This window comes from Oreochromis niloticus, linkage group LG11 (genome assembly GCF_001858045.2).
Source record: "Oreochromis niloticus isolate F11D_XX linkage group LG11, O_niloticus_UMD_NMBU, whole genome shotgun sequence".
NCBI lineage: Eukaryota > Metazoa > Chordata > Actinopteri > Cichliformes > Cichlidae > Oreochromis > Oreochromis niloticus.
Genome location: NC_031976.2, coordinates 14,660,834 through 14,677,093, shown reverse-complemented (window position 1 = coordinate 14,677,093; position 16,260 = coordinate 14,660,834).

Below are 16,260 nucleotides of genomic sequence, written 5' to 3'. Positions count from 1 at the left end.
TCTGCACGGCTGAAAAGGCCCCACTGCTCTTTGGTCTCACCGCCTTTGAAAGAGAAACTGACTCTGGATGAGGTCACTGATCAGTGGGGGCTATATACTCCCAGTGGGTTTTTGTGTGTCCTGCCCCTTTAACTACTCCCATTGTACTCTGCCCATTGTGTCATCAATGCGTTGCGGTTAATAAACATATTCGTTAATGATGCTTCCTCCCAGGCGTAAATCCAGTCGAGTGTGTGTTTATGTGCTCATCGTGTGTGTGTTAAACCTGCAACTTTTGATAGATAAGGAACTGATGCATGCTGTGGTCTTTCACACGTTTTTTTTAATCGCAATAGAATTTTAATGGCGAGTTGATACTGGTTTGATGTCACTGTGTTCAGCTGACAGAGTGGCAGCCTGCTGCAAGGACCGGAGGGGACAGATATAACGGGAGAATCTTGAACTTCTACAACCTGTAAGACAAGAGTCACATGATCAACAGAGCCAACTAAAGCTGTCTGTGAACTACTTCTTGGCAGTTTGCTGCTTTCTCTGCTTGTGTTGTAGGCTTGTCATGTGGTGTAAAACACAAATGCAGCTTGGAAAACAGTCATACAGTAATTCTTTCTCTCTGTGTTGGTGTTAGAGGAAGATAGTTACAGACAGTTGCTACATTAACATAGTCTGATGAAGAATTAGAAAGTGGCAACAGATATAAGTTTCTAAAAAACCAACCTAATAATCATTTCCATTGCAGAGGTTTGACACATGACTAGGTGACAGAATTAAAAGGTTAAAGGCCTAGTTAAGTATTATATTTTACTGAATATTAGCATTGATTATAAGATAAAGATGTAACATGTGGTGCTAACATATTTTTTAAGATGTGGTGATTAATGTAGTAAAGTAACAAGTACTCCATTTTTGGGCTTTTCATACTTTGACCTTTTAGTCCACATCGCATAAAGCTAGAAAGACAGTGTCTAAAATAAAAGGTATGAATTTAGAGTTTTACAGTAAAAAACATATTTTTTTACCCCTTAGTTTGGTTTCTGAAAGATATTTCGATGCCTTAGAAGGTAAACAATGTAGTGCATCTTTTATGTGGCGTTACTTGAACAGTGTCTGCTCTGTCATTTGTTTATTAGCTAGACCTGCTTAGTTAGCTAGCTACTACTATGCTAGCAAGCTGAGCAACTAATGATTAGAGATTACAAAGGAATTATGAATTATTTCTGAATAAATTAGCATACGTCTAGAAAATGAGGTCAGCAAAACCAAAGGTCGGATGGTTTTCAAGAGGTCATCTTAATGCGTACGCAGGTTTCATTCATTTGATGCGTTCAAATCGTTTCTGGATTTGCATCACCTCTTATCTGTCAAACACATTATTGGACATTGCTGAACGCGGAGGTTTTCCCCAGCTGATAAAAAAGGACTGAGTGCAGAAACTTCAATATTTTCCTTCAAAAAAAAATTAAGTTACATCCCTTTGATGCAGCAGGAAATAAATGATATGGACATTTATTTCTGGTTTTAATTTGCATTTCAAATTCATGCATTCAGTTCTGCTTATAGAATGACCTATAACAAAATGTAATGTAACAAAAGGAGCGTGGGTCCCACGTAGCGCACCCACTGTTATTACGTCTCATAGGTAACTCCTCGCCACCTGGCTGTGAGTAAATGCGTTTCCACCCGTGAGCCCTGTTGGGACTACTGGCTTCCGAAGCTCAAATCACGTACAGTGCATCCACCTCACTAGTCCCCACTGAGCTCTGTGTCTGAGGCCTAGCAGGCTAGCAGGGGAAGAGGATAGAAGACATTATCTATAATTCCCTGCGCCATCTCTCTCTCTCTCTCAAAAGGGGCCCGAGCACCAAACAAAGCCCTGGTGCTAGACATCTCTGGAGATGAAGACGAGCTGAGGTTTCACATCCCTGAGAATAAGGTTAGATATTAATCCAGCTAAGAGAAGAAAAAACATGCTACAGGTTGCTTTCTAAGCTTCCTTTGTGGGAGTATTTCTTTGTGTTTCTGTCTGTCTGGCTTTTGAATAGGAACCCCCTCCTTCTCACTATGTCCATTGAAAAAATTGGCTTCTAAATACAAGCTATTAGAATATTTGTGTAGATGAGTAATAAGTTATTAGTTGCAATTACTGGTCATCTATTAGTCTGGTATAATAGACTGATTAGGCAGTGGGCCTTTTAACTTCTGAAGAAGTAATTTGGAAGACAGCCTACCTTTGACAAGGCAAAGAAAGGCTTCCTTTATTCAGGCCATATCTAGCTATTGTACTAACAGACATGTTATAATGGGATTACTAGCGACTACAGTGGACTGATGAAATCAATGGCGAACGCATCATTTTGTATAATTCACAGGTACTGGAGATGAGAAGAGATTTTGGCTAGTGAGAGGGCACTTCAAACAGGATGAATAGGGAGCAGTATATGCATTACACAACCTATATTTAATGTAATTTACTGCCTATAGAAGACGATGGTGGGATTTTTTTTGTCCCTCTGTGTTTGTTTAGGATGACTTGCACAATTTGGGACTTTTAGGGCTTTTGGAGCCATCATCACCCCAACATGTTACATTTTGGCCTGCTTGACAATGATATGCATTTGACCTCAGAGAAATTGGAAGCATAGCCTCCTCTGTACAGGTTGTACTGGTCTTTTGTCAAAGAGGATGACAAAACCTCCATTCATAATCTGCCTGAGTTTTCCAAGGACGCTCCATTGTTGTTTTATATCCCTGCCTGAAATCTTTCATTATAAAGAACAATTACAGCTCTTGTGGTCATGGTACTTGGAGTTTCTCTGTTTTCATCCATCTTTTTCTTGGCTTCTTTGTTCTTTTTGGTCCAAGGAGAAACTGGTAAAGAAAATGCAGTGCTGTAGCAAGTAAACTGCGCCCACACATTTTTTGCACATGAAAAAAAAGTGTATCCAAAACTAAGGGCAGCGGTGTGAGGGAGAACCTGCACTGCAGCACAAGGTGCTGTAATCTTGAGAAAAATATTAGAGAAACAAAATTAAAGATTTCCCTGAGCATAGCATGACCAGTTTCTGCTCTTAAAGGCTGTGATGCATCACACAGATGGATTTCAGAAGTTCCTTATACCCCTCCCACTCTTCAGTTACTGGCTCAAGTTGTGCTTCCTGTCTCCTTGTTCACCAGTGGCCACAGATGGAGCACCATGTTGACACTGGGCCAAACTACGCGGAACAATATCATCTTTCCATACGCACTTGTCTCCACTCTTTGTACCTCTGTTTCTTCCCTGCCTGTTGTTTATTCTAATGTGGTCCGAATGGAGCAGCTGGTGGTGACATGGGGTTGATTATGCTGTTCCCACAGTGACATTTTCAAAGGCGGCTGAGGAAGGCGCCGTTGTTGTCTGTGATCTGTGGATGACAGCCTTGCCTGTTGCACCAGCTCCACATTGACAATTGCATGGTGTGAGGGGAGCAGGGGCGAGCGTGCAGGGACGTGTGCAGAACAGAGCTCAGTTTGACCGATACGTGTTTTTAAAGGGAATTCAGACTGCTGCTAGTCCATGCAAAGGATGCACAAGCGTGCATAAAGCTTACACCTATATCTTCAAGCCCACTAGCTCTAATCTGTTTAAAAGCATAGGATGATACTCTGCACACAAGCACAGAAGAAGAGTGCAGCTAGTCACTCAGTCAGTCCAGCCCCTTCATTACAAGGCCCAGTTTGGATCATTTGGTTGGTAATTGCTGCCCACAAGTGAGCCACTCCACATGAATGGAAGTGCAGTAAAGCGTCAGTGGCCATGATCAGCGTCTGCTCCCAGGTAATAGCCTTTTCCCTCCCCCCTTTCTATCACTCCTTCCCTCTCCTAGGCTGCTACTCCTGTTGAATGAGAGGATAAAAGTAGTGAGGGTGAGGCAGAAGGCTTTTGGAGAAAGAGGAGGGGGCAGAGAGGCAGTGATATAGGCAATCCATAATTACCTGTAATGAGACTTTTGTCTTGGAGCATTATAGGGATGTTCTTGAAGTCACCCCGGAGGTGGTTTTCAGATGGAGGAAGAGCTGCACGCGCCTCAAGTCCTCTCATGCCCCATCTCATCCATATGTGCAGTAATAAGTAATTACTGAAGTCTCATTGAAGTCCATGTGGAGTATTCTCCGTCTCTTTCTCTCGAGGCAGATGAATACCCGCCACTCACCCATTACACAAAGTGACACTCCTGGAGATCCGACGTGTCATCTCAATCTTCCTCTTCAGTCCTACTCGTTCTTCTCTTCCACCCCCCTCAGTTTGAGAAAACAGCTGGCACCCTTTGATGTCTGACTGGCAGCTCACTGGGTCACCTTCACTGCTGCATCTGACAGGGTATCTATTCAAGCTAGTCTTGGGACGCTGAAATCATTTTCTGTATGACACCATGATAGAAATTCTTATCATGGGCTTCCTGTGCTGCTTCCTAACACCTGGAGTGTGATAGCTCTCATGCAGGGACCGAAATGACAGAATTGCTTTGACTTTAGCCTATGGGTCAACATCAAAGTATCTATCAAGATGAGTTCTCCCACCAAAACTGGTAACTGTTAATTGTTTCCATTGTTGATGGATAATTCTTCACAGAGGAAGAGACTTTGTTACTTCTTTTTTGAGGAAATAAAGTGTTTCTAAGCTGCTGACTAACAGGCCTGGAACAGTACTCTTTGAAAAAAGAGTCATAAAAAGTTTTGGGTTAAAGTTATTAAGCTAACATGTTAAAGTTGCTGATATGGAGCAGACATGTAGACACATTAATATTCAGTAATTCATTGTTTTATGCAGTGTAGGTTTGGGGGTTCCTTTTTATTGAGAATTGCAAACCCTCCAAACATTTGTAAGGCTAGTGCTGCTTACACTGTTATTAGCCAACACCTTTGGTTACATCTGCCAGCCGTTGCTAATCATTGCTGTTTACTTTTAAACATGAATGGGAAATAAAATTTGGGCTAATATGAGCTGAAGACCAAAACATTGCCCTAGGGAGTTGCAAAACACTCCTCGGGAATCATTTTGTAGGTAGAAAAATGTTGTTATTTTTTATTGATTATAGATTCAACTGAGGAAATGGGCTGCTAATAACACAGTGCATAAAGATACAATTTAAAGTTGGCTGACTTGTTTATAGGGTAGTGATAAGTGGCTCAACAAACAGAAAAAAGAAATTGTAAAAATACAGAAGTATAAGCCTTTGACTTAAAGTGAGTGAAAAAGCAACCAATGTCCAAAGAAAAACTTTGAAAGATGAGGGAACACATCTAAGGACCACTTGAAAAAATGACAAGAAATTCAAAGCAAAATCGAGAGAAATGAGGGGTGACTCAAGACTTCTGCACAGTACTGGAACTAAGGGTTAATCTTATCAAGTGATCCTGCTCATTGCATGCGTGGTGATTTTATCTATTATTTATATTAAATGTGGAGCTTTAAGTAAATGCACATCTCAATAACACAGCACTGTTGAAGCTGTTAATATGCCATTCTGAAATCTAATACAGTTTCCTGAATGGACGCCTCATATTTTCATAATGAGTCTTGAAGTACACTCACAACACGTACAATAACACAATGTATGTGGTTTCAAGAGCTCATTTCCCATCATGTAAGCACACATCTATGCATTCCCTCTTAACCAATCAACTTGTTTTCAAGGCCTTGGGTTCTTGACATACACCATGAGGACTTACATTACTGCAACACAGTGGCAAATTCTAGTATAAATTAAAAAATTTTGAAAGCTCCCGGAATAATGGCATCATTTGACCTGCCAGTAAGGTGCACACCTCATATGGATATGAACTTGAAAATCAAGCTGAAGGGCTAAAGCTTTATTGTTTGAACCGATAAAAGATATTCATCTTAGCGCTGCTGTTGTGACACAAAGGCACTGAGAGGAATCTGAAAAATAACACGAGCGCAATGAGGGGGTCACCAGTAGGTACTCCAAGCTTCAGCTCTCAGGTGGAGTTTTAAAATGAAGTGCTTTAATTGTGTGTGGGTGTGGTTTGAGCTCTTGAGACTTCTACCAGACTTTTTTGTTGCCAAAGCAGAAAGTGACCCTTGGTCACCGCACGTGCTTAGACTCACAGTCGCGCACGCTCTCTCTCTCTCTCACACACACGCATTTGCACACGAACTAACAAAACAGCTGTGCGGGTGGGCCTTGTCGTTGGCTGTGCCTGTTTTGTCTTTCGATTGCGGGAACTTGCATTGCGGTGCAATTCTCAATGCATGTTCGAGAGCGATCGTGCGCGCCATGTGGATCAGTTCTCAGTGTCCACTCGGCGCTGGGACTAATTTGCATTCCTTTGTGCGTGAATAAAGGACACCTATTCTGAGGACAGAGTTTACCAGCTGCCATCCAGGACTAGTCCTTATTAGAGCCCTGCTGTTCCTCTGAGAACGCCAGCACATGTTCCACACACGCTGCCGCTCACACACTACCTACACACACGCACACTCAAGGACACGTGCACCCCCTCAGTTATAATCTGTGCACAAATGAAAACACACGAACACAGATGCACAAAGAGAAACAGACACACACTTTACTTGCAGACAGTACAGGCAATGATTACAGGCACCAGTGGCAATATTCTGTGGTTATCAATAACAGGGCAAAGGTCACTATCTCTCTCTCATAGACACACACACACACACCCACCCACCATATTTTCATTCTGTTTACTCATATACTGCAAGTTCTGACTATAAACAACTGTGTCACCTTCACTTTTTCAGTGCCCGCACAGACTTGGATGGAGTTATGGTTAAATCGAGGTAAGAGGCAGTATTCATCATTCCTTTTAGTAACAGAATAATACTTTCTTAGATAGACATAAGCCAGAAAAACCCAGTACTCAAGGTTACTTGATTGCTGCCAACAATAACCTGCCATCCATGTTTTTCTTCCATTAAAAATCTTTAAAATGAAATGAGTTGGTAAAAGTTAAATACCAGTTATTTAGGTATAAATACCAGGTAGCTCGCTGTTAATCAAATATAAAAATGTAAAGGAGTGAGAGTTAAAGGATGATGAAAAAGACATTTTTGAGTAAAGATGGATTATACTGATAGTTGTCTTCTTTAAACACGCATTGCTTAAGTTTTGTTGATACTGCAAACCAGGACAGACAGCAGCATATGCTTTAAAGAATATGCTACATCACAAAAACACTGTGGATTGCAGTTTAAATGGTTCTGAATGGCAATATGTGCATGCCCGTGTCATGGCGATGTCTGAACATGGTGGTATCCTCCATACAGTCAGCTCATCTCAGGTTTGCAGACACTCCACGCAGAAATCCAACCAGTCACACATTTTTTGTTCCGTATGAAATAAAAGAGATAATACGCTGTTGTAGGGTTTTTATCTTGCAATATAAAGCACCTGGGGGTGACTGCTGTTGTGATTTGGAGCTATATGAATAAAACTTCATTAAATTGAACCTTAGAAATGCTGAGTTTCAGCTTTAATTTGAGCATTTTTACATGAAGATAGGCAACACTCTGTGGAAGATACAGCCCTTTAACACATATTCATGGACTTGCAAGCGTCCAAAAGTAACTGCACACTTGATTATTAACGTTCGCTGAGCAGCTGTGTATCTAATGGTTCCTAGATGGATACACGGATCAAGAAGGATAAGGAAACCAAAGGGAGCTCATTAATGACTTGTATCTGGTAGCTTGATAACTAGAGCATTCAGTATGTCTATTTATATACAAATATACTTCATATTCTGCAGTAATAGTTACAGATATGTTCATACGTTTAGCTGACAAAAATGCAGCTTTTGTAGTTTTGCATGTGTACACACCCACAGTGAACTTTAAGTCAAACAATCAAGGTGTGAATGAGGAGCAGACTTTCAGCTTCAGTTTAAAGGTTTTTGAAATAGATTTGCACTTTCCAGGAATTATAGAGATTTTTTTTAGACTTATAGACATTCTAAAAAGTATTTGGACAAATGACTCCATTACTTCACGACAAATCAAGCAGATATAAGATCTGGGGTTAATTCCAAGTGTAGAATTTTTGTTTAGAAAGTTTTCACAAAAAACTCACAATAAAAGGTCCAAAGAGCTGTTGGATGGCATCGTGGTGGAGTGGCTAACACTGTTGCCTGTAACTGGACAACAGCAACTTGCACTTGGAGGAGGCAGGCAAAGTTTCCAGGTGGTGGTAACATCTGAGATTGGATTGGCGGAGGATTCACAGGTTTTATGATCAATGGCCAGCTTTGTTTTTTTTCGTAAGCGCTTCCTTCTTCAGATTAAACAACTCAGAGATTTCTTGGGTTGAGTCAACACTTCTTAAGATAGTATAAGTATAGAATTCAGTGAGTGAATCTAATCAGCATCATCATCTTAAATGTAAATGAATTCTTACTATCTTTGGTGTAAACCAATCCAATATGGTGCATTATTGTAAATTTCACCACAAAACTGCAAACTAACCAGTTTAACTTGCCTTAAACGGTACCACACTGCTTAGTAGACCTCCATAATTTTCATGAAGAGGTTGAATAACACAAAATTAGAAGGCTGTTCCAGATCATTCCAGCCCATTTTAATAGCTGGTTATACTGGAAAACTGACAGGACAGATGACACTTTGACACTTTTCAGAAAACATCTAATAGAGCCTGCACAGTTTTATCAACAGATGAAATCAAGTTGAAACTGTGGAAAAGGAAAGAAACAGCTCGCTATGTGAAGCATATCACATTATCTGTTTAACATGGTGGAAATCCTGGAAATCAAAGTGACCGTATACATATACATAAGTGCGGTGTTGATGGAGAATTTAGGATTAGTATGTAGTGTTTATTTTGTAGGTAGAGAGGCAACAAATACCAACATAAAGAAACGGTATTTGGGGAACATATTGTTATCGTGAATGAAAAAGTGCCCCAGTGAGCACCTTTACCTCTCCGTCAATTATCAGCAGCACTTTGTAATTTAATTCAGATGTACTTGTGTAATGAAGAGCTGCAGAAGGACACCCATCGGTGTCATTTCCCATCACTCCTCTGAATGTAAATGACTTGCAGATTAGAGGATGATTTGGGATTTAAAAGGAGAAACAAATTGCTCAATTTGGGCTAATTAGAGAAGAAGAATGCAGATAGTGACCAGTGTGGTCTTAGGATGAATACCTAATTACAGAGTGGAAAAAAATGACTCTCCATTTTTTAGTCCACCCACAAAATCAGGCTCTCCCTCCAAAATTACAGCTAAAAAATTAACAGTAGGACCATAGAGTTTGTATGTTTTATGTATTTGACAGAAAACATACAGTTCAGTGTCTCCTGTGCTCATGGATCCATGGGTGTGTGCGTGTGTGTGAAGTGGTGGCTGATATTCAGGCCCATATAATGTGTTTTTCAGCCAATATTATGCCACTATTGTCCCAGTTTTCTTTATGCTTTTCTTTTCACCAGTTCTCCTTTATCCATTTTGCATTAATTGCATCTGTCCTAATTGTTCACGCGTTAAATAGAGAGTTAGTATGGCGCACAACAAGTGAGGAAGGACAATGGCACTTCAGAAATGTTGCACGCAAGCTAACACTCAAGCACACTTCAGCACAGTGACAAAGTGCAGTTTTTAGTGCTTAATCAAAAATCATTTTGAAAAATAAAAGCTATGTTAATTAGGTTTGTTATTACACTGCTATCAATTGGTGCAGACATGCTGGTCACTGAGGAAAAAAATTAAATAAAAGATGATAATGTTGACCAGCAAGAGCGGAGACATGGAGGAGAGGAAGAAAAAGAAACAAGAATTTACATTTAAATTCTTTGCAGGCTGAAGCAGTGCTGGCAGTCTTTCTTTTTTCTTCTTCTTCTTTTGTTCTCATTGGTTTTCATTTTTCAGAAAACATTAAGGATCTTAGAGGTTAGGAGGAAGCTTGATGTAGGTGAGCCACTGGAATTTCCAAACTCCTCGTACCTGCAGCACCTCAAACTGTTCACGCATCAGCACCACATCTTCAAAGGTCAAAAGGTCTGCAGCTCCAGAGACGCTTCGCCCATGTTTTCTGTGCTGGTCGGAGTGCAGTGCATGACACAAAAGCAAGATTTTCTGCTTTGGTTTCACACACGTATAATCTTAAAAAATATTTTTAAAAATGAAAGGACTTCTGTCAGAAGTTTACGCATTTAATAACTGAATCTTTTTAGGTCAGGACAAATAGCTACCAGTCATTCGAGCTTCCCCTTCATTATTAAACATAAATCGCCAAATGATAGATTCTGATTTTGTCTTCTCGGGATGAAGAAAAAGAGGCGACACAAAGTCCTGCAAAAGATTAATTGGATCGCCTCAATCAAAACTCATTTAATTAAAAAGATCACTATTGAGATGAATGCAAATGAAAGGCAGCTATTGAACTAAACCCATTCTTCTATTCACGAGCTAAAGGTGGGATGAGACTACATGGTAAATACGCTGTTTGCTCAGCTCGGATTGTGTGTGTGTGTGTGTGTGTTCACCATTACTCCGATTGTGGGATACTCGTAGCTGAGAGAGGGGCTATGTGATGGAGTATGACCGCTGTCACAATACAGACAACAGAAAGGCTTGGTGAAAAAATGTAATTTCCCCTCCACTGTGAAGCAGCAGCAAAAAAAAAGAGAGGGGGAGAAAAAAAAGAAGGATGAAGAAGGAAAAACGTGGGGGTATAAAAAAAGGACCCAGCAGAATTATTTGCCTGTAACTACTAGGGCTTGTGGTAATTATTATAATGATGTCTCCGAGTCAAGGCAGAGGTAGTGCCGCGATCACACGAAGGCTGATCAGAAAATCCAAAATTTCAGGGGGTGCATAACGCAGCCACAGTCAACTCATTAATGTGTGCTAATAAGGAGAAATGACAGAATGATGCTAGTTAGCCTTCTGCAAATATGACGGGAGGTAGACAGCCGTGATCGTTTTCTTTCTGTTACATGCTGAAAACATGTACTTTCTCACATTCTCTTTGAAGCTTCTGTTATCTGCAGTCATTCATACATCAATGAAACTAATATTCCACGTGAAATTTTTGGATTGTCGATTGTTTTACATGTCATGCAAGTTGGACGTGAGTACATGCACACAAGCAAAAACAATCCATCTGCTTACATTGTGGCATGGGTTTGGATACAGCAGAAAACTTTATGCACAAAAAACAGTAAACAAATGACAAATATGAACATTTTTTACAGATGATAAAATAACATGCAGGGGCTGATCATCAGCTAGTCGCTTGTAAAAAAAAAAAAGAAAAGAAAAAAGAATCAGCAATGATCCTTGTTACACTAAAGTAAGTGTGTATCAGTAATTAAGGATACACTGATATACTGGCCAATATTACACAACTATTCAGGTGTATCAGTAGAGTTTTTTGCCCTGGTTATAAATTCAAAACTACTGTAATGAGTAGCTGAAGAACTTTAAAACACGTCATTTATTTTACTGATGCTAGAACCTGGAACAAAGTGGAAAAACAACACAATAAACGTAAAAAATTTTGGTAAAATATCAGTATCCCTTACCTGACATTTTATTATTTTAAACATTGGTATCGATACAGGCTCAAAATTTCCATATCTGTGCATCCCTGATAATTAGTATAATATAGAGTACGAATGGCCATTTAAACACACCAAAAACCGCAATTGCGCAATTTTTAAAAATTTAATTTGCATTCAGATTTTAATCATATCTGTTTCTAGTCTCACGCTGAAAACTGAGCTCTATTGTGTACACATCACGCACGGCTTCATGTAATGTTTCTCAAAGGACTGGATTTATTCAGGCTACATGCTGAAGATCTATTGTAACTTCTCAGGTAATAATGGCGCTCTGTTTTTTGTTTCCTGTTTGTCAGATTAGCAGATGTTACATGTTTCCCAAGTATTTCACTGCAAAACAATAAAGTTACTCAAGGAATAACAAGTATGCATCATCTTTGTCTGCTTTCTAAAAGAGCCCGGGCTCTCTTATCTTTTGCAGCTGCAGAGCAGTCATTAAAGATGCTGTTTAAAAGCTGAAAGTCCCCTCACACTTTATTTTATCATAATTAATATTATTGATTTATTAAGTTATTTGAATAACATACCGTAGTATCTGTTTTTTGGAAGAATGCATACATGTTCTTTATAGATGTGCTTTAGATTACAAAAAGACCCTCTTAGAGCAGGAGTCCTTTCATGAGAGGGGAGAAAGAGAAGGTGTGGCGTGCTTGAACTAGATTTCTTTATGGAGGATGGATTTTGGCAAACAATGTTTTGTGACCAAAAGCATTTTCTCTGTGACTCTGCGACTGGCCCAAGAAGGCATGGTGGACATGCAGGGATAGGGTAGGCTGCTGATATGCACAGATGTTCCCCCTCATATCCACGAGCGTGTGACCACAGTCACTGGTTCATCCTTGCCCGGCGCCCGCTTACGCATCTTGCCTCTTGGTCCCTCCGCATTACACACAGCCCTGTTTGATTCTGATAGGTCCTGAAAGCCAGGAGACATACACAGCTGTAACAACATCAATGCGCTTCGTCAGGTTTTCAAGTCGGGGACATGTCTTATTATAATTACTACCTTTGCATTATTTATTTTGCTCCACAGAGGCAAATTGTTTTGGTGCTTACTGGATGGTTTTGCGTTTTCCTATTTTCCTTCCTTCCCTCCCTCCTTCCTGTCCTCCTTTTCCTGCTCTGGGAGAAGAGAGAAAACTGGAGTTTGGGAAGAGGGACAGGGTGAGAGTAGGTGAGGGGAGAATGGTGGGGGTAGCAGTGATCTGCAAATCATTTATTTACGTTTGGCATCTGCATAATGAGGCAGGGAGCCAATGGCGGCCCTGGCCGGCTGGAGACAGGGTGGCATGCCTTCAGTTTTAATGGGCACACTGAAGAAACTTCCAATCCTTCTTGACATTTCTCATAGCGAAATAAACGTGCTCTGGGTCAGAGTGTCTATTAGGAAGATAAGAGACGAACAAGTCAATTATACTTCAATGACTACATAGCCAGGGGACCTCATTAACATGATCAGGGAGGTCCATGCTGCAGCAGCCCTCTCCTGTGTGTAGCCCCTGATTAAGTTGTGGAAGAATGACATGGCCTTTTTCCCTCTGCTCCATGCAGGAAGAGAAGGAAAAGCAGCGCAAAGGACGTAAATATATTCAAATCTACATAAGCAAGCACAAACACAATCCCCCCCACACACACATGGGCATGCACGCGGTGGCAAAGACACACAGCAGACATCGCCAGGACGTGGTGTCTGACCAGCCAGCCAGAAATTGTTGACACATTCAAAAAAAGTGAGAGGCACACTCCATCAGAGGTTTGTGGGGAGGTTTTTTTTTATCTGCTGATAGGGTCACAGAAGTGGATGCTTTGGGAAAACATTTGTGGCAGGGGATGTAGCGAGCTGTCATGCACAGCCTGGACGCATGGCCTTGGGTTGCGAGTGGAGGGTGGGCTATGTGGGGTGGAGGGGGGGGGTGCGGCGCAGCAGCCGAGGCGGGGCACAGGCAGAAGCGGAGGCGCGGGTTTAAAAAAAGCAGAGCCTGGGGTTTGGTGGGCGGAGTGGTGCTGTTTTTTTTCCTTTTCCCTTCCCTTCTCCTCAGCGCCGGCTTGTTTTCTCGGCGAGGACGCTGCGATCTGTTGACGCTGATGCGATGAGTGCAGACAGGGTACAGGGAGCACGGCTTGTCTTTTCTAGTGCTTGCATAGTGTGCATCATATACAGCCACTGCTTGGCCAAGGCTCCAGCTAATTAATTTGTATGCCTATTTGGACCAGTGGGAATTGATCAGCAGTCAGCTTATCAGCAAGTGTCGACTGCTGCTTCCGACTCCAAGAAAAACACTCATTCACCCAACACTTGCCGTCTTTTATGTTGTGAGCTATTGTGGCTCTGCCTCTTGGCTTGAAAAGCAGTGTTTATACATTTATCTTTCATCTCCATAAGTGTGTTTGAAATAGTAAAGAGAATGGCATTGATTTGGTAACCCTGGCCAGGATTTAAGGATTGCTAAACACTGGCAAAAGATCACAAGTGCTTAATAGTATAGGATCAAAGTAAGGCACTAACTGGAGAAACTTCTCTGGGTTGTGTGTGGCCCTGAAAAGAAAGAGGAGAAGGAGAGACGGTAACAAGCCTTTGTCCACAGGCACACCAAGCACACACAAAGGCATCCCACTAGGAAAGGTCCCAGACGTTTTTGCTCTCATACCTCCATTATTGCTCTGTGAAACATGAATGATTTGATTATTTGATGACAGCTTATTTCTTAAATCTGTTTCGGCACCATATGTGTCTAATATGCGGCTCGCCCGCCATATGAATGCGTTGCCCTGGGGACTGTAAAAGGCCAGTGCAGTTTTCAAACCTGGAGGGAGGATTGGCTTGTGAACTCAGACAGGCATACTGTGCTACGCAAAAGCGCAGCGGACTGGATTCAAGTGCATGTTCAAGGAAACGTCTTCCTATTGCCGTGCCTCTTGTATTCTCCCAGTTTTTTTTTTCCTTTTGGATTATGAATTAATAAGACTGCTTAAGGCTATAACTACTGTTTTTGAATATCTTGGCCTTGGCAAGCCAAATAAATCAGGCAGAACAGAGCCACAGAAAGACTCCTTCTTTATGTCCACTGTCGTCCTGAGGTAATATTCTTGTTATTATAATTGGTTCCTGAGTTTTTTTTCTCCTCTGGCAGGAATGTCAAACAATGTGTTGCAATTGAGACTAACTTTAACCTGCTTGGCAACCTGTGTCTAATCATTCTAATTGGGTCCTTAGAGGAGCTGACTGGATGACAGTGATGCTCTGATGATAAATCACATCAGACTGTCCACACTATTGGCACAAATTCCAAATTAATTGAATTAATCCCCAATTCTTGCAGAATTTAGTGGTGATCCAGAGCCGATGACTTTGGCATTTTTCTGTGAGAGGTGATGCAGTTTCAGCTTTCTGTCAGGCTTCATCAAACATATATTTTATATGTAAAATATATAGTATATATTTTTATTTTTTCATATTTAGTATATTTTTGCCAAGGTTTTAAATGACATATTACATGTGATTTGTATTTCCAACACTTAGGAAAACCCCCTGCTAATTAACTCATAACTAATTACATTTTAGTAGCATTTAGTAGTATTTTAATATCTGTTACACAATAGAAATACTTTGCTTAATAAAAGTCATTATTTTCAAAATTATAATATCGTGTTATGTATGTCTATTATGTCTACATATATCATAAATTATAGCCTTTTTTGAAATAATTGTGTTCTCTTTATGTCTCACATGCATTTTGTGTTTCATGTACTTTTTAATGATTACCAAATGTTACTTTTTTGTAATAATGCAATTTTTGTACATTTAGTAATGTTAAGCCTTTATTTGACAGCAAGGCAGTGTTGTGTTTTAGTTTTAACTACAATCCTTCCATATCTACATCCAACCAAGTAATTTGGTGGGAAAAGCCAAAGTGAAAAACAACAGATAACAAAAATGAATGGTTAGAGAAACCAAATATGAACCCCCGCGTCTGAGTTCACAGTTTTACTATTTATATAAACTACTCAGTTAATTATAGTAGAATGAAATTCTATGAAACCCATTTTCATGAAACAGCCATTTTATTGATACTGTACTCTTGATGCTAAGCTAGAAATCACCCAGAGCTTAAAAATATCTTCATAATAAGAAGAATAAGCTATATTTTTGGGGAAACAAAATTGCCTTAAATTACCTTAGTACTGCTAAAATGTGCAGGGAAAACATCTTCTAGATTGGGGGTCAATAGTGCTAGCAAGCTAAGCTAAACATGTGCTAGCTAATAGTGGCCCTACCTATGTAATACACTTTTCTAGATCACTGTTATTTTCCCAGTCTGTTGTTCCACGAAGAGTCAACCTATTCAGTGTTTTTCAGGATGACATTTGAAGTAAATCAGTAAGTGGAATCATAAACCTTGAGTAGCTTGAGTGTTTCACACTGCTCTTTAGCAATACTATAGAGCAGCAACAAGAGCTAAAGTGCATACACCTTTAAAATACGGCTATATGCTGAATAGTTTATTTATTATTTTATTCCTGAGGTCCCTCTATCCAAAGTTTATTATACCATATGTCAGCTACTTCTATCTTCTATCTGGAAGTGGCTGACAGCCAGAAATCCTACCAGTGGCTGAACAAAGCTGCACTGAAGACAGCACAGCTCTAAGTACAAGATCCATAG